The sequence below is a fragment of the Gossypium arboreum genome, chromosome 13 (assembly GCF_025698485.1).
Source record: "Gossypium arboreum isolate Shixiya-1 chromosome 13, ASM2569848v2, whole genome shotgun sequence".
Lineage (NCBI taxonomy): Eukaryota > Viridiplantae > Streptophyta > Magnoliopsida > Malvales > Malvaceae > Gossypium > Gossypium arboreum.
Window position 1 is genome coordinate 18488446 of NC_069082.1, and position 19857 is coordinate 18508302.

The window sequence follows — 19857 nt, forward strand, 5'->3', positions numbered from 1 at the left end:
ACCTCTATGGCTGCAGGTTCAGACTTTTTACAACGGTGTGAACCCCTCAACAAGGCAACTTATCGACGAAGCTGCTAGTGGAACTTTAAACAACAAAACACCTGAAGAGGCTTACGAATTTATTGAAGAGATGTCACTGAATAACTATCAGTGGCAAGTCATGACAATGAAGACGACAAAAGCAGCTGGTGTTTTCAACCTCGACGCGGTCACTATGCTATCCAACCAGGTAGAACTTTTAAATAAAAAGATTGATGGTTTGTATGGTTCTACTCAGGTACATTTAGTGATGAGGTGTGATTCAAATGGACAAGGAGTACACAACACAGATTATCCATTCTTTAACCCTAGCACCAAGGAGGAACAAGTCCACTATATGGGTAATAATTCTAGATGTGATAACCTGAATTAGGGTCTAATCAAAATAGTGGTTTTGAGACCGCAAAATTTGAGATAGAAATAATTATTTTATGATTATTTTGAGGTATATGAGATGATTGCATGATTGTGTGAAAATTTCGTGAAGAAATTTTATGCATAAAGTGCTTAATTTGAAGTTAGGGGCTAAATTGAATAAGTTGCAAAACTTGCATTCTAGAAGTTTCTAGTATGAAATTGCTTTGAAATATTAATTAGGAGGTCTTAAATAGAAATTTGACCAATTTCTAAGTTTATGGACAAAAATTGGACATGGATGGAATTTTTGAAAGTTTAGTAAGGAAGGGCATTTTGGTCATTTGGATATTAAATGAAATAAAATGGGAAAAATAACACAAAAATGATCACCTTCTCCATAAGTTGCTGCTGAATTTTTCTCTCCACCATAGCTAGGGTTTCAACACTTTTAAGCCTTGATTGTAAGTGATTTCTATGCCCGTTTTTAATGTTCTTTACATTTTTAAAATCCTCATAGCTCGGTTTACCTATTTCTACCAATATTTTGAGCTAGGGTTTATATTTAAAATTTTACCCATGGATGATATGTATGAATTCTTATGTTTTATGGTAGAATATGAAGTTTGAGATTGTGTTAAACAACTTTTGCTAAGTGATTTTTTGCAAAACGTGTAAAATGACATAATCGGTAAAAATACCTAATTTTCATAAGTACATGTTAGAGTGTGAATTTGATGTTGCTATAGAAGGGAAAAATGATCAGCATGTCATAAAACATAAGAAAATAGGATGAGGTTTAATTTACGAGCCTTGGAGCAAAAGTGTAAATATGTGAAAGTTTAGAGGCAAAATGGTAATTTTGCCAAAGTTCGTACTAGAGGCTGTTTTGATGAATGCGTGTATTAAATAAATTAATTTGGTATTATAGATCAAGAGAAAAGAGATTCGAGTCGAGATCGGGAGAAAAATAAAGTTTACGAGGAATAGGCTCGACTATTCTCATTTTGTATCGAGGTAAGTTCATATCTAAATATTGTAATATAACTGTTATTTTAAATCATTTAATGCTATTTATATGATATTATGATTGTTATCATGCAATTCTATGCTTTGTGGTCATTGTTGGACAACATGCAAAAATTTTATGAATTATGTGAAAAATGTGAAAGACTACCGAAGTATCGTCATTGGTATTCCAAGGAGAATGGTAAAAGAGTACGAATGAGGAAAGTCCCGTTGAACCTTACGAATAGATTCGGATATTTGGGCATCCGAACTTGTTGAGTTGAGTCTAAGTTCGTGAAATGTAACTAGGCATCCGAACTCGTTGAGTTGAGTCTGAGTTCACTTATGGATGCGAACGCTCGAGCTTATTGAGTTGAGTCCGAGTTCGCTTATGGGCAGGTTACATGGTAGCTTGGCTACATATGTGGCACTTATGTGCAAACTTTCCATGTATCCGAGTTATATTCCAATGTGTTCAATGAGTAAAATTCTAGTGAAATGGAAGAATACTCAAGATGCAAGTGACGTATTGGTAAGTGTTGTGGAATGGGCACTTTGGACAGGTATGTACTTAACCCTCGGGTTGAGACTTGATACGACAACAATAATATGGTAAGATGATGAATGATGAATAGAAATGTGATACATGTTTTGGTGATATTATGCTAATGTTGGTTGGTATAATTGCTTTGTTAAGTTATTTGTTATTTGCATCTGGACTTACTAAACATCTATGCTTACTCCCTCCTTTTCATTCTTTGTAGTTTTGACAAGTCAATTTGGAGATCGAGACGGTCAGAGGCACGCTCACACTATCACTGGACAATCGCGGTATAATGACTTGGAATTTTTGAAAATATGGCATATATAGCATTCCAATCATTTTGTGTGTATAATCTTACGATACGGCCATGGATGGAATGGAAATGTTTGAGAATGATTAGCTATTGGAATGGCTAATCAAGTTTATATATGATAACATGTATGCTTTATGTCTTAACTAAACCATGAAAATCCTTGGAATGGTAAAATTTGCCACAAAACAGAATCAGACAGTAGCAGTGACGTGAATTTGAAAAATCAATAAAAATAGTAGAAATGAAACTAAATAATGAATAAGTTATGGTTGAATCTTGATGAGTCTATTTTCATATGGAAGAAACGAAACAGGTAAATGAGTTATATTTTATGTGATATTTAAGTTTTGGTGGAACAGGGTCAGAGCGGTCTCTAAATCCCCTGTTCTGACTTTAAAATTCACCATAAATTGTACAAAAACAATTAGGAGTTGTACATTACATGTATGAAATCCTTATTGAGTATAGGTTTATGAAAAATGAACGGCATAGTCAATGAAACTCTATACAGGGAGATATATGATTCGTAATACATAGGGGTTAGAGTAGCCGAACCTTGAAACATGGGAGACTTTAACTAATAAATTGTACTAATTGGCTAGACCAAAAATTCTAGAAAAAATTAGTAAGTAGATATATGAGTCTAGTTTAAAGAAAATTTACGAAATTGGATTTTGAGTTTTGTAACTCGAGATATGAATTTTTTAGCGACTGTGATGTAGTTAGCCAGCTTGTCTGGAAATTCTAAAATAAATTGTTTGAGCTGTTTAATTAATGAATTAAGTCCGTTAACATCTCGTGCTCGACTTCAGCGATGGTCTCGGGTGCGGGGGCATTACATTTGGTGGTATTAGAGCAGGTTTAGTCGGTACTCAGACTAACGTGGTGTATGTACGGATTTGGCTATACATGCCATATTTATATATTGTGATAGTGTGACGACTCCTGACCTTTTTAAATGATTTTTTATAGTAAATGGATCCCGATCCAACTATGGCTGATGATGTAGAGAGCAATGCGCCAGCTCCTACTGAAGGGGCAGTGCCAACTGAAAATCGACCTCCTACTGTTGTCCAAGGAGGAGGAGAAAGGGCTCGGGAAGCATTTCTACAAATGATGAATGTTTGGTATACAGAGTTCATTCGTACGAACCGGACTGCTCAACAACCTCCCTTACCACCCCCAATTTCTCAACCTATACCCCAGATGCCTTCAGGTATGGATATGATGAAATTCCATAGATCTCCGGTTGACCGAATCCGCAAGCAAGGGGCCAAAGAATTCAGGGCAAATGTTGATGATGACGCTGAAAAAGCAGAATTTTGGCTCGAAAATTCTATTCAGGTATTTGATGAGTTATCTTGTACACCTGAAGAGTGCTTGAAGTGTGGTATATCATTGCTAAGTGATTCGGCTTATCATTGGTGGAAGACATTAATTTTAGTGGTGCCAAAAGAGAAGGTGACTTGGGAATTCTTTTAAGAAGAATTTCGGAAGAAATATATCAGCGAAAGATTTGTAGACCAGAAGCGTAAAGAGTTTATCGAGTTGAAGCAAGGCAACATGACAGTTACCGGGTATGAAAGAGAGTTCTTTCAATTGAGCAAGTATGCTCGAGAATATATCCCTTCAGAGGTTAAAATGTGCAAATGATTTGAAGATGGACTTAATGAAGACATCAAGGTATTTGTGGGTATTATTGAGTTGAAAGGATTTGTGGTACTTGTTGATCGATCTTGCAAGGCTGAAGAACTAATTAAAGAGAAGAAAAATACAGAGGCTGAGATAAGAAATTGGAAGAAAAGATCGATGTTTTTACAAGAGATTTATGAAGCTCAGAGAAGTGATAAAGAATTACAAGCTAAAAGAAAACAATGTGAGGCAGATATAGGTTCAGACTTCAGAATCGGCTCTGATGGTTGTCTGATGTTTAAAGATCAGATTTGTGTACTAAAAAAAAATGAGTTGATTTGGAGGATCTTGCATGAAGCACACAATGGTTGTTTATCTATGCATCCGGGTAGTACAAAGATGTACAATGACTTGAAGAAAATGTATTGGTGGAACGGAATGAAAAGAGATATTTCCGAGTTTGTATCGCGATGCTTGGTTTGTCAAGAAGTAAAAGCTGAACATCAGGTGCCTTCGGGTCTACTTCAGCCTATCATGATTCCCGAATGGAAATGGGATCGAATTACTATGGATTTTGTATCAGGATTGCCATTAACTCTAAAGAAGAAAGATGTCATCTGGGTGATAGTCGACAGATTGACTAAATCAACCCATTTTATTCTGGTACGCACTAATTATTCTCTTGATAGGTTAGTTGAATTATATATTAGTGAGATTGTTAGACTTCATGGAGTACCCTTGTCGATTATTTCGGATAGAGATCCGAGGTTTACTTCGCGATTTTGGCAAAAGCTGCAAGAAGCATTAGGTACAAAGTTAAATTTAAGCATTGCCTTCTATCCACAGACTGATGGACAATCAGAGAGAGTAATTCAGATTCTTGAAGACATGCTCAGATGTTGCATGTTAGAGTTCCAAGGAAGTTGGGAAAGGTACTTACCGTTGGTGGAATTTTCTTACAATAACAGTTATCAGACGAGTTTGAAAATGACACCTTATGAAGCATTGTATGGTCGCAAGTGCCGGACACCGCTGTATTGGACCGAACTCAAAGAAAACCAGATTTATGGAGTTGATTTAATCAAGGAAACTGAAGAAAAAGTGAAAGTGATTCGAGACTGTTTGAAAACTGCTTCGGATAGGCAAAAATCTTACGCAGATTTGAAGCGAAAAGACATCGAGTTTCAAGTTGGTGATAAAGTGTTTTTAAAAGTGTCTCCGTGGAAGAAAGTTCTTAGATTCGGTCGGAAAGGCAAGTTGAGTCCACGTTTCATTGGACCGTATGAGGTAGTTGAAAGAATTGGACCGGTAGTGTATCGGTTAGCATTATCACCGGAATTAGAGAAGATCCATGATGTATTCCATGTATCTATGTTACATCAGTATCGTTCGGATCTTTCACATGTGATTTCACCGACAGAAATCGAGTTACAACCAGATATGACTTACAATGAAGAACCGATTAAAATTTTAGCTTAGGAGGTCAAGCAACTGATAAATAAAAGAATCGCTCTCGTGAAGGTATTGTGGCAAAAACATGGGGTAGAAAAGGCTACATGGGAGCCCGAGGAAACTATGAGGAATCAATACCCGCACTTGTTTATCGGTAAAATTTTCGGGGACGAAAATCCTTAAAGGGGGGGAGAGTTGTGATAACCCGAATTAGGGCCTAATCGGAATAGTGGTTTTGGGACCACAAAATTTGAGATAAAAATAATTATTTTATGATTATTTTGAGGTCTATGATATGATTGCATGATTGTGTGAAAATTTCGTGAAGAAATTTTATGCATAAAGTGCTTAATTTGAAGTTAGGGACTAAATTGAATAAGTTGTAAAACTTGCATTCTAGAAGTTTCTAGTATGAAATTGCTTTGAAATATTAATTAGGAGGTCTTAAATAGCAATTTGACCAATTTCTAAGTTTATGGACAAATATTGGACATGGATGGAATTTTTGAAAGTTTAGTAAGCAAGGGCATTTTGGTCATTTGGATATTAAATGAAATAAAATGGGAAAAATAACACAAAAATGATCATCTTCCCCATAAGTTGCTGCTGAATTTTTCTCTCCACCATAGCTAGGGTTTCAACACTATTAAGCCTTGATTGTAAGTGATTTCTATGCCCGTTTTTAATGTTCTTTACATTTTTAAAATCCTCGTAGCTCGATTTACCTATTTCTACTAATATTTTGAGCTAGGGTTTATATTTAAAATTTTACCCATGGATGATATGTATGAATTTTGATGTTTTATGGTATAATATGAAGTTTGAGACTGTGTTAAATAACTTTTGCTAAGTGATTTTTCGCAAAAACGAGTAAAATGACATAATTGATAAAAATACCTAACATTCATAAGTACATGTTAGAGTGTAAATTTGATGTTGCTATAGAAGGGAAAAATGATCAGCAAGTCATAAAACATAAGAAAATAGGATGAGGTCTAGTTTACGAGCCTTGGGGCAAAAGTGTAAATATGTGAAAGTTTAGGGGCAAAATGGTAATTTTGCCAAAGTTCGTACTAGGGGCTGTTTTGATGAATGTGTGTATTAAATAAATCAATTTGGTATTATAGATCAATAGAAAAGAGATTCGAGTCGAGATCGGGGGAAAAATAAAGTTTACGAGGAATAGGCTCGACTATTCTCATTTTGTATCGAGGTAAGTTCATATGTAAATATTGTAATATAACTGTTATTTTAAATCATTTAATGCTATTTATACGATATTATGATTGTTATCATGCAATTCTATGCTTTGTGTTCATTGTTGGACAACATGCAAAAATTTTATGAATTATGTGAAAAATGTGAAAGACTACCGAAGTATCGTCATTGGTATTCCACGGAGAATGGTAAAGGAGTACGAACGAGGAAAGTTCCGTTGAACCTTACGAATAGATTCGGATATTTAGGCATCTGAACTCGTTGAGTTGAGTCTGAGTTCACTTATGGATGCGAACATACGAACTCGTTGAGTTGAGTCCGAGTTCACTTATGGATGCGGACGTCCGAACTCGTTGAGTTGAGTCCGAGTTCACTTATGGATGCGAATGCCCGAGCTCGTTGAGTTGAGTCCGAATTCGCTTATGGGCGGGTTACATGGTAGCTTGGCTACATATGTGGCACTTATGTGCAAACTTTCGATGTATCTGAGTTATATTCCGATGTGTTCAACGAGTAAAATTCGAGTGAAATGGAAGAATACCCAAGATGCAGGTGACGTATTGGTAAGTGTTGTGGAATGGGCACTTTGGACAGGTATGTACTTAACCCTTGGGTTGAGACTTGATACGACAACAATAATATGGTAAGATGATGAATGATGAATAGAAATGTGATACATGTTTTGGTGATATTATGCTAATGTTGGTTGGTATAATTGCTTTGTTAAGTTATTTGTTATTTGCATCTGGAGTTACTAAGCATCTATGTTTACTCCCTCCTTTTCATTCTTTTTATTTTTGACAAGTCAATTTGGAGATCGAGACGGTCAGAGGCACGCTCACACTATCACTGGACAATCGCGGTATAATGACTTGAAATTTTTGAAAATATGGCATGTATAGCATTCCAATCATTTTGTGTGTATAATCTTACGATATGGCCATGGATGGAATGAAAATGTTTGAGAATGATTAGCTATTGGAATGGCTAATCAAGTTTATATATGATAACATGTATGCTTTATGTCTTAACTAAACCATGAAAATCCTTGGAAAGGTAAATTTCTGCCACAAAATAGAATCAGACAGCAGCAGTGATGTGAATATGAAAAATCACTAAAAATAGTATAAATCGAATTAAATGATGAATAAGTTATGGAATCGAATCTTGATGAGTCTATTTTCATATGGAAGAAACGAAACAGATAAATGAGTTATATTTTATGAGATATTTAAGTTTTGATGGAACAGGGTCAGAGCAATCTTTGAATCCCCTATTCTGAATTTAGAAATTCACCATAAATTTTACAAAAACAATTAGGAGTTTTACATTACATTTATAAAATCCTTATTGAGTTTATGTTTATTAGAAACAAATGGTATAGTCATTGAAACTCTGTACAAGGTGATATCTAATTCGTAATACACAGGGGTCAGTGAAGCCAAACCTTGAAACATGGGAGACTTTAACTAATAAACTGTACTAATTGGGCTAACCAAAAATTCTAGAAAAATATTAGTAAGTAGATATATGAGTCTAGTTTTAGGAAAAATTTACAGAATTGGATTTTGAGTTTCATAACTCGAGATATAAATTTTTTAGCTACTGTGACGCAGTTAGCCAGCTTGTCTGGAAATTCTAAAATAAATTATTTGAGCTATTTAATTAATGAATTAAGTCCGTTAACATCTCGTGCTCGACTCCGGCGACGGTCTCGGGTGCGGGGGCGTTACACTAGACCTCAAAATAACTTGTATAGTAACACTTATAATTCAGGTTGGAGGAACCATCCCAATTTCTCGCGAGGTGGTCAGGGAAATCAAAGGCCACAACATCCCCCAGGTTTTCAAAAACCACCCTACCAACAGGAGAAGAAACTAAACCTTGAAGAGATGCTTACAAAATTCATCTCAGTGTCAAAAACTCATTTTTAGAATACCGAAACAATGCTTAAGAATCAACAAGTGTCGATTCAAGGGCTTGAAACTCAAATAGGACAGCTTGCTAAGTTGATCTCTGAACGACCACAAGGTGGCCTACCAAGTAACATTGAAACTAACCCAATGGAGCAACGAGTATAAACCTCGTGTGCCATGCTCCAATGCGACAAGGAAAGACCACACAGATGAACAATTCGGTAAATTCCTTAAATTATTAAAAAATGCATATTAACTTACCATTTATTGAAACTCTTTTGCAGATGCCAAACGCAGTGAAATTTTTAAAAGAGCTCTTGGTTAATAAACAAAAGTTAGATGATGCATCGCATGTGGAATTAAATGTAGTTTGCTTAGCATTATACAGAATAAGATACCCAACAAGTTGAAAGATCCAAGGAGTTTTATGATTCATTGCTTAATTGGTAGTTTAAATATTAATAATGCGTTGGCTGATCTAGTGGTGAGCATTAATGTCATGCCCTATAAAATGATTAAACAACTAGGTCTTAGGAAACCAAAACAAATTAGGATGAGCATTCAATTGGCAGATAAACCAATTAGATTTCCTAGGGGTATCATTGAAGATGTGCTAGTCAAAATTAATAAATTTATATTCCCAATTGATTTTGTTGTTCTAGACATGGAAGAGGATAGTGACGTAACTTTGATTTTAGGACTACCCTTTTTAGCAACTGTTAGGACTATCATTGATATTGGCACAGGAGAACTAATACTTCGTGTAGGAGATGACACGATTACTCTACAAGCTCTTGATTTGACTAAATTATCTAGTAAGTAAGATGGCTATACAAGTTATGTTGATGTGAATAACATTATGGCTCAAACTTCCTTTCAGGAAAACCCTAAGAAGAACGTGATGGAGCCACATGAGACAAAAACAAAATGACTTACGAAGAACGAAGACTACAAATTGATGAACTAGATGAATGGCGGACACATGTCAAGGAGAAACCAAAAGTACGCAAAGAGTCAAAGCAACGCCATGATGAGCATAGGGATGAAACAAAGCAATTTAAGGTCGGGGATAAGGTATTGTTAGATGAAAAGGACCCTCGAATTGCTACTTTAGAGCACAATACAAGCGGAGCAATTTGTTTCATCGTGTTGAATAATTTCCTACATGGTACAGTCGAGGTAACACATACTCAATTCAGAACTTTCAAGGTAAATAATACTCGACTCAGACCCTATTTTAATAAAATTGATAGCAGAGATGAGGAGTTTTAACTCCTCAATCCACCGTGACCACATGAATTTGAAGTAATTCGAGCTTAGACTCTAAATAAGTGCTTCTCGGGAGGCAACCTGAGCACTAACACTACTAACTAGTTTATTTTTAGCCATTTTTCGTGTTCTTTTTTAGGTAGGAACAGTGACCCACACGGCCTGGACACACGATCATGTCCTTGGCTGTGCGGAAATAGGGCTCAAAGTCCCCAAGTATCGAGCCACATGGTCATAAATTCGACCCACACAGTCGTGCGACACGGCCGTATGAAGCACACGACCTGGACACATGAGCGTGTCCTAGGCCGTGTGAAAACTGGAGCAAAATTTTTAAATTAGTCAGAGAGGTACACAGGCAAGGCACACGGCTTTGTGTTCAGACACACGGGCGTGTGGGATACCACAAGGGCGTGGGAGAAGTGAGCAACGAAGATCACGACTGTGCGACACGGCCATGTGAACCACGCAGCCTACACACACGGGCGTGTCCCCAGGCCATGTGACGTTTGGGCATTACATTTTTGTGACAAATACGGGCTAAACTTGAGCCACACGGGCGTGTGACACGGCCGTGTGGCCTAACACGGGCCTCACACGACCGTGTCCCCTTTTTAACCCCCAAACCCTAACATTTCCTTCACTTTTATCTTCTTCCTCAAAGCTTCCCTTTAGCCGCCGCAACCCTCAAACAACCCCACGCCCGTGCCCCCTAACACCGATCGTACCAACAGCCACCTCCCTCACCAGCCGACCCCTTTCCCCTTCCTTTTCCTTTCTCTTTCTTTCTTCCCTATTCTTTCTTCTTTTCCCTTCCCTTTCTTTTCCCCTTTCATCTTCTTCCTCTACCCCCGAACTTTCACCTCCATCACACGCGCACACCAGCTCAATCCTCCACCGTCCGCACCTTTAACCATTGACTCTAATTTCCTCTTTTACCCTTACTTCTATTTTATCCCATTTTACTTATTTACTCCTCTATTTCTTTATTTCTTTGTTATTTCTTAATTGTTATTTCATTTTGAGTTTAGTATATTTTTCGTTAATTATTTAGTTTTGATAGTCTTCATTATTATTATTGTTACTATTTAGGATTATTATGATTTTCATTTTATTATTACTACTTTGTTTTAGTTTTTGGCTTTTTCAAGTTTTGCTTTAGCCTATTTTATTATTATTAGTACTTATATTCTCCTATATTTGTATCCATCTATTTAGTTAGGTGTTGTCTTATTCCTTACTATTATTTTTATGTCCCTATTATTCTAGTCTTTACTTTCATTAGTGTTTGGGTATACACCTTTCAGGACTATAGTTTTATTTTTACTTAGATTATATTTTTTCCTTTTTCTTGTGGTTAAATACTTTATGCTATTTGACTTCTGTTATTTTTAGGAACACCATGACAAACACAGGAGGCAAGAAGATTGTTGTCCCTGTTTCGAAAAAGCAGAAGGGTTCTGGCGCAACCTCCTCGAGCGCCTCGATTGAAGCTCATCATCCGCTGCTTCGATTCTCCTCCAGCCCACAAGACGACTTGTTTCAGCTTTTGCGCGTGCGACCACTAAGTGTAGGCCATTGTATTGATTGGGCAGCTTTGGACCAGGTTCACCTTGCTCACCTTATTCGATTCCATCTCGATACTGCCCCGTGGGACAGATTCTTTGCAATTATCGAGCCCACCTATTCGGAGCTAACCTTGGAGTTTTGAACTACGTTCAACCTACAGCATGTGATGAATACACATGACGAGGCTGGTACTATCATTTTTAGACTTGGTGGACTTGTAAGGCACATGAGTGTACTAGAGTTTGGAGCTGCTTTGGGCCTTTACACGGAGGAGTTCATGGCTTCTGAGAATTTTTTACATCTTCATCATCATATACACTACTCGCCCTCTTACTATTGGACTGACCTTACAGCAAGTCGCTCAAAGGCGACTTCTCTTCCTCCAGCACTACGCTACATCCATACTATCTTGGCTCATACCTTGACTGGGAGGAGAGAGAGCACCGGTATCGTTAGCACCATCGATGCTTACTTCTTATGGAGTACGCTACATCCATGCTATCTTGGCTCATACCTTGACTGGGAGAAGAGAGAACACTGGTGTCATTAGCACCACCAAGAAGAGAGAACACTGGTGTCATTAGCACCACCAATGCTTACTTCTTATGGAGCATGGCGACTGGTCATGTATTTGACTTGGCATATTTTATCACCCTCACTTTTCGCCACCAGACAGATCGCCATAGGAGGGGCCCCATTTGCCTTAGCCCCTACATGACTCACCTCGCTCGTCACTTCGGCCTCTTCGACACTCTAGAGATGTCATCGACACTCACACTAGTAGGCCAGATGTCTCCTCAAGGAATATCTAGCATGATCCACATGAGGATGATAGAGCGACGCCGTGGATTCGACCCTCTTCAGTACAGACTTGTTCAGTCCGATGACTAGAAAGAGCTAGAGGACATTACTAATGATGTCCCTCCCCTTCATGAGGACCCATCTCCACCACCATTACAGAGTCACCACCCCACTGCTACCACTTTGACAGGTATATGCGAGCGACTCACTCAATTTGAGCAGCAGTGTTTAGAGGGGTTCGACGCCACTCTTCGACAAATTTGCCACCACCTCCACATCTCTCCTTCGGCACGGTCAACCCACGAGGCATCCGATGATGAGGACCTTTGAGTCCCTTTATTTATTATTATTATTTTTATTTTCATTTAAATTTTATTTTGACTTTTATCTATTTTTTAAAACTTATGTTTTATATTTTGAACTATATTTATCTTTATGGTTTTTCTCGAGTAACCCCTTGATTCTCTTCCATAGTTGTGTTTATTTTCTTACTATTAACTCAGACTCATGCTTTTCATTAGCCTTCTATACAACTCTCGCTTTCGTTATTCCAAGAATTTCATCCAAAAATTTAGGGCAGTTTCGCTTCTCTCCCTCTCTTTTGATATTATGCTTATATCGTTATTATCTATCTTTGTACATTGAGGGCAATGTACATTTTAAGTGTGAGGAGGTTATTTATCTGATTTTCAGAAAATTTTTGAATTTTTATCTTATTCTCAAATAATCTTCTCATATCACTATTAGAATAAATTTTTATTGATATGTTTTGAATTAAATCATAGGTAATTGTTCATTGATTGTTTAAACTTTAAGACATTAGAGGATGAAGCATGACAAGTTGACTTTTGAGAATTAAAATTTCTAGGTTATTTCCCTAAATTGTGGTATTATCTTAAAGTTTTTAATTTACAGGATTGACATCAAATACCGATAATTTTCGTGAGACTTTGAGCCTTTTAGAGCACATATTCTTCTTGCTCACTTATTTTATTGGCTATGAGTGTGTCAACATTAATTTGCTATTCTAGAACTTGTATTGATTATGCATGTCAAGACCACACCTTTGACTTGATATACTAAGATGATAAAGGCACTTAGGTTTTAACTCACTTACTCCATCAAAAGCCTACCCACAATTGATCCCTAGTGAAACCCTTTGAGCCTTAACCATTATTTCTTGATGTTTCCTTAATATTAACCCACAATTTAACCCTTTTTGATTTGTTAAGAATTTCTCCCTTTTCATTGACTCCTTTTTATCGAGATTTGATTTGACTAGTTACCTAACTATGTTCATTTATTCCAGTTGCTGAATTATTTCTTATTATGTATTACCCGTTATTGTACTTGTTCTTTTTCTTAAAAAAAAGTATATTTATATTCATTCAAATTACATATTGTTCTAAAGAGCTTGGATAAGTTAAAGTCATTATATTGAGAGAAAAGCTCATTTCATTAGTTTTGGTTAGTGTTTATTCTGGCACTTGTTTGTAATTCAGTAATTAGCTTTGTTTTTTTAAGTTTGGTAATTTATAAAATTAATCTCGATTCTAATCTTCTTTTTCAGCCTTTATCCACACCTTTAACCCAAGCCCTATTACAACCTTTTTAAAGACCTTTTGACTTGTGTATCATCTCATTTATAGTGGTGGAGATTTGATTTTCAAGCAAGCCTATGGCAATAACCTTTCATGTTTGACTATTGAGTGCTTAATTATTGAACCTTAAACACTTTGAGTGATTCGAGTGAATCATTAGTGAGGATGTCAACCTTGTCAATTTGGAATTAAAGGTGATTACTTAGATAAATGGGGATACCTATGATTTTATGATTGAAATGCTCAATTTGAACTGTTTGAAACTTTAATGTTCTTTTAGTTAAGCTCTTAATGTATGATTACTTGTGAATTTTTTCGAACATTATTGATGAGAATTATAAGTTGAAAAGAATTTATTTTAATTGGGAATTTAGGATTTTTCTTGAGGACAAGCAAATGCTTAAGTGTGGGGATATTTGATAAACCATTATTGATAAATCGTAATTTATACATATTTTTATCCCATGCTTAGCACATTTATGGATGATTTCCCCTTAGATTTGGTGAATTTGATGCTCCTAATCCTTTAATTTCATGTTTTATACTTAGGTGAGCATAGGAAAGTAAAAAGAGTGATAAATAGGCCAAAAATGGAGAAAATGGGCCAACGTGGGAAATCAACATGGCCTGGACTTCCCTACACGGGTATACCATACGGCCGTGTCTATAACACAGGTTGAAGCACTTGTTCACGGGCGTGTCACACGAGCGTGTCCCTGTTGAGCCGAAGTCTAGTCCTATTCGAAAAAAGGCCACTCTTAAGGGTTTTGAAGCATTCTAAAGCCTATATAAACAACCCAAGAGGTACCTGAAAGAGACACACGAAGTAGGAGGCAAGGAATTACTTGAAGAAAGCCGATTGATCCATCTCATAAGCCGAATTCTCCTTGAAGACTGAAGATCTCCTTTCAATTTCCTTTGGGATTTTTGGGTTTCTTTATGTTTTGTTATCATTATTCTTATAAGATGTTTTCTTTTACACATATGAACTAAATCTCCCAAATACCTAAGGGAAGTGAAACCTAAGACAGATCTTGTTATTATTTTTTGAATCATATGATAAATACTTGATTTGTTCTTAATTATGTGTTCTTAATTCTTGCTTAAATATTCCAAGATATTGATTCAAGTATTGATGTGCTTATTCAAAGGAGCAAAAGTCTCTGTCTAAGAGTAGATCTAGCATAATTAAGCGGAGTTGATTGCACCCCTAGACATAGGGCGACATAATTTAGCCGGATTAGGGTGAAACCTAATAGGGGAATCCATAGATCGAGTTAATGTAACACTAAGGGTTTTAATTAGAAAGAGATTTTAATTAATCAACCTAGGGTTAGACGTTTTTAGTCTCGAGAGAGATAATAATATAACTTAGGGGTTTCTACGGATCAAGTCAAGTGAATAAATCGCCTGATTTAGAGTCAAATAACAAGTGAAGTCTAGGTGGATTTTCCCTTGGGTATTGTCCAATTCAATCAGTTTTTTTCCCAAAAGTGTTTCCCCAATTTTCCTTCTGTGCATTCTTAGTTTAGTTAATTAATTTAGATATAACAAACCCCTTTATTTTTAGGCTAGATAATAAAAAGAGAGTTAATGCTAGTACTTTTAGTTCCTGTGGGTTTGACATTCCGGTCTTGCTATAAACTATACTACTGTTCGATAGGTGCACTTGTCTTCATCGTGATAATAGTTAGTTTTCAAGTACGATCATTCATAAATTTAAAACTTATCGTGATTTCTTCACATCAAGTTTTTGGTGCCGTTGCCTGGGAACTAAGATATTAGGAACACTTAATTTTGTTTGATTTAGTCATTTATTTTATTGCAATTTAAATTTTATTTTGATTTTTGTTACTAAATTTTCTTTTTCCTTCTGGCAGGTTTTTATAGTTTATGACTAGAAGAAACCCGTCGAAACCATTGCTTTTTGATAGTGAGATCGATCGCACAGCTCGCAAAAACCGAAGAGAAATAAGGCGAAGCCTAAGATACACAGCGAAAGAGCAAAAGCACGATATTTCCACCACAACCGAAGAGATGGCTGAAAATTAGGAAAATTCGCTACCTCTTGCGATTGCTGTTGATCCAGTAAATCAGAATCCTGCTCTACGCACTATGTATGATTATGCTAAACCTACTTTAATAGGAGCCGAACCGATTATAGTTAGACCTGCTATTGCTACAAATAATTTTGAACTGAAACCTAAAACAATTCAAATGATACAACAGTTTGTTCAGTTTGATGGTTTGTAGGATGAGGATCCAAATACTCATTTGGTGAATTTTCTGGAGTTTTGCGATACATTTAAGATCAATGGCATTTCTGATGATGCCATTTGCCTTTAGTTATTTCCCTTTTCATTGAGGAACAAGGCTAAAAGTGGTTGAACTCGTTACCACGATGGTCGATCACTACTTGGGAACAAATGACCGAAAAGTTTTGGGAACAAATGACCGAAAAGTTTTACTTAAATATTTTCCGCCAGCTAAAACGGCTAAGTTGAGGAATGATATCTCTTCTTTTGTGCAGATGAATCTAGAAACACTTTATGATGGATGGAAGAGATACAAGGACCTATTGAGAAAGTGCCCTCACTGTGACAGCCCTAATTTGACCCTAGTCGGAAAGTGGTTTTGGGACCACAAAACCGAGTCTTAAAAATAATTAACTGTTAAATTCTATGCCTATTATATGTGTAAATGCATTTGTGAAAGTCTCATGCTTTGATTTTTGTCATTTGTATGTGAAAATTTTAAAGAGGACTTAAGTGAGACAATTGTGAAATGTGATGGGTAAATTTTAAGGTGGTCTATTTATGCATGTTGTTAAAAAGGTAGACTTGCATGTCTAATTAGCCATTTAGATATAGTGGCCGGCCATGATAATGATTAACACATATTATATGCATTTTTTTTAAATTGTTTATTAACATTTTAATATACAAAATGAATTAATGAATAAAGAAATAAGTGAAAATTTGGGTGAAGAAAACAAAGCTTCATCCTTGTTCTTCTTGGCCGAATTGAAAGGAAGAGAAGGGGGAAGACTTTCTGTCATTTGAAACATAAAAAAGGTTAGTGAATGGTGTTAGATTTTTTGAAATTTAAGCTTGTTTTAGGTTAATCATCTTGTTTCTTACTTAGCCCATGCCAAAAAATTTTGAATCTTGTTGGATGGATTGTACATTCGGTTATGGTTGATGAGGAAATAATTTGATTATAGCCTTTAAGTTTTGATAAAGAATTTGTTGTTGCAAGAAGTTGAGCTTATTAATAGTATGAATTGTTAATGCTCATATGTGTAATAGCAAAACATGTAGTTGCTTAATGTCTTGAACAAATGCCATTTAGGTGTTTTAAATTGATTAAATTAGATTTTTGATCCTCTAAAGGTTCGACATTGTGCATTATTGTTAAGAGTTTGATTTTTGAATCATAAGATTTTGATGACTTGTGTTTAATTGCATTCGGCCAAGGTCTATAGGTGTTTGCTAATTCGATTTAAGTGCATAGGTGCTAAATACTTCGTATTTGAAATTTTGATGAATAAGTAGAAATTAAGTAAGATGATGTTGGGTAAATTCCTAGCTTAGTTGTGTTAAGTATCCAGCAATACTTATAATAATGGATATGAGAGTGTGAAAGACTAGAAGTTTTTTTAAGTGAGTTATGATCTTAATATGAACAAGATAGAATCGGCTATAAATGCGATTGAGTGATTCGGTCAATGTTTGGCATAGGTGAAACTAATATGATAATTGCTACATTGGTCATGAAATGGAAATTTAAATGGGAGCAGAATTTTGTTTAGCTAGGGCCGAATGGGATTTATACGATATCAAGGCATGCATTATTATATATATATATATGTGTGTGTGTGTGTGTATGTGTATACGTGTTTGTGCATAACATGAGTAATCGACTAAACTATGATAATCACACATAGGTATATATATATATGTATGTTAATGCCTTATGTATACACCTTATGTCATTGAGACATTCGAATATATATATATATATATATATGTGTGTGTATATTAGATATATAGTTAAATTCATGTTTAAGGTAGCATAAAGTTATATAAATCCTTGTTGTGCATGAGAATTAGGTAGAGAATAAATAAGCATAAAATTGAGTCATGGCACATTTTATAAAATATAAATATGTATTAAAGTTATATATATATGATTGTTAAATGTGACTTACCAAGTACACAAATTTGAAAACAAAATGGTGATAGACTTAAGTGGACAATTGATTCAAATGAATTGGTTTTGAAATGTATATGGATGCCGTATGTCTGTGTTTGATTGAGGAGTAAATTTGTTTGATTTAGCTCAAGAGCTTGGAGGATCAAAGTTGGATAGGGGAAAGGAGAAAGTAATCGAATAGCCGTTGAAATCGTTTGACAACATCCGAGGTAAGTCTTTAAGTAATGGAACTTAGCTTATGAGTTGATAAAATTATGATATATATAAGTATAATAAATAAATCGTGATCTAATGGTTTTATTTGAATTACGTAGTGAAATAAATGATTTGTGCATATGACTTGTAGCCGAATAATTATAGAAATCATGTAAAATAGCGAAATGAAATTGTGTTAATTGTATGTGACTATTGAGCCGAAAGTGGAAGGGTTGATAAGCATGTTGTGCTTGTGTTCTAGTAATGTAATTGAAATGCTAATGTGTTATGATATATTTATGTGCATGATAATTGAGGATTATATCCGGGTTAAGTCCCAAAGGCTTTCGTACTGGTTGTTATATCTGGGTTAAGTCCCAAAGCCATTCGTGCTGGTTGTTATATCCGGGTTAAGTCCCGAAGGCATTCGTGCTGGTTGTTATATCCGGGTTAAGTCTCGAAGGCATTCGTGCTGGTTGTTATATCTGGGCTAAGTCCTGAAGGCATTCGTACTGGTTGTTATATCCGGGCCAAGTTCCGAAGGCACTCGTACTGGTGTTATATCTGGGCTAAGTCCCGAAGGCATTTGTGTTTGGAAATGTGCGATCCTGCTGTAATAATTCCAATTAATGTGCTCAGAACCCTAAGATGATCAGGTATGTATCGTACGTACGTTGGAAAATTTGATTCGGTATAAATTGTGATCATTCAATTGACTAGTGCTCTCCCGGCCATTACTTAGGGTTGTATGAAGTCTATAGCTTATTCGGGATACATGAATTTTGATTTAAGTGAAATTTAGTTAAGTTTGACTCGGCGTGTGAGTATATTGGTTGAAGTGTGAAGTAACATGATTATGGGATTTTATGATATGTATTTATTTAGCCTTATGAATGCTATGCTTAAGTTTTAAATGATTTCATTACTTAAAACTTACTAAGCATCGAAATGCTTACTCGTTGTTTAAATTCTCTTTTATAGATCTCGTTCGTTAGCTATCGATCTTGGGATTCTCAAAGTCGAAGTCGTCCACACTATCTAAACCCATTCGGTACCCTTGTAGCTGAACTTTGATAATGGCATGTATAGGATTGGCTTTTGATGTTAAATAAGTATCTTTTTGGTGATGTATATATGTATAGCCATGCGAAAATGGCTTGTTAAGTTACTATATGTGTTTCACTTGGTTAACATAAATGTTTGGTTGATATTCCATTTATGTTATAAATGTTTTAACGTGAATTGAACTTAAGAATGAATCAATGTATCCATTAACTTGAGATGACTCTTTTAAATATAGTCAAATGAAATTTTGTGCTTGTTTGGTAATACTCCTTAACCCAAATCGGCGATCGGACTCGGGTTTGGGGTGTTACATTTTATTGGTATCAGAGCTACGGTTTAGTAGATTCTAGGACTAAAGTAGCGTGTATGAGTCTAGCTATACATGCCATATAGTGCTAAACGATAGTGTGACGATTTCTGACAGTTAAAAATGTGTTTTCGTATAGTAATGGATCCCGATCCCAATCAAGTGGTAGCTGATGATGTTAACAGTGTAGCGCCTGCTCCCGCGCATGGGACAGCGCCGATGGACTCTCAACCTATCGCAAGCAATCAGAACGATGAGGCTAGACAGGCTTTTTATAGTGTGATGAATGATTGGTTCAACCAATACATTCGAACTAATGCGGCTGTTCCACAACCCCCACATCCGAATAATATGCCCTC

At 35.9% G+C, this 19857-nt stretch overlaps 1 non-coding gene across 1 annotated transcript; it reads right to left on the reverse strand.

Annotated features, from left to right (window-relative positions):
• Positions 1–16213: 16213 nt before the first annotated feature.
• On the reverse strand, positions 16214–16320 carry LOC128287753 (small nucleolar RNA R71). The gene has a single exon (XR_008278454.1). It is a non-coding gene; the product is annotated as a small nucleolar RNA R71 (small nucleolar RNA).
• Positions 16321–19857: the final 3537 nt, after the last annotated feature.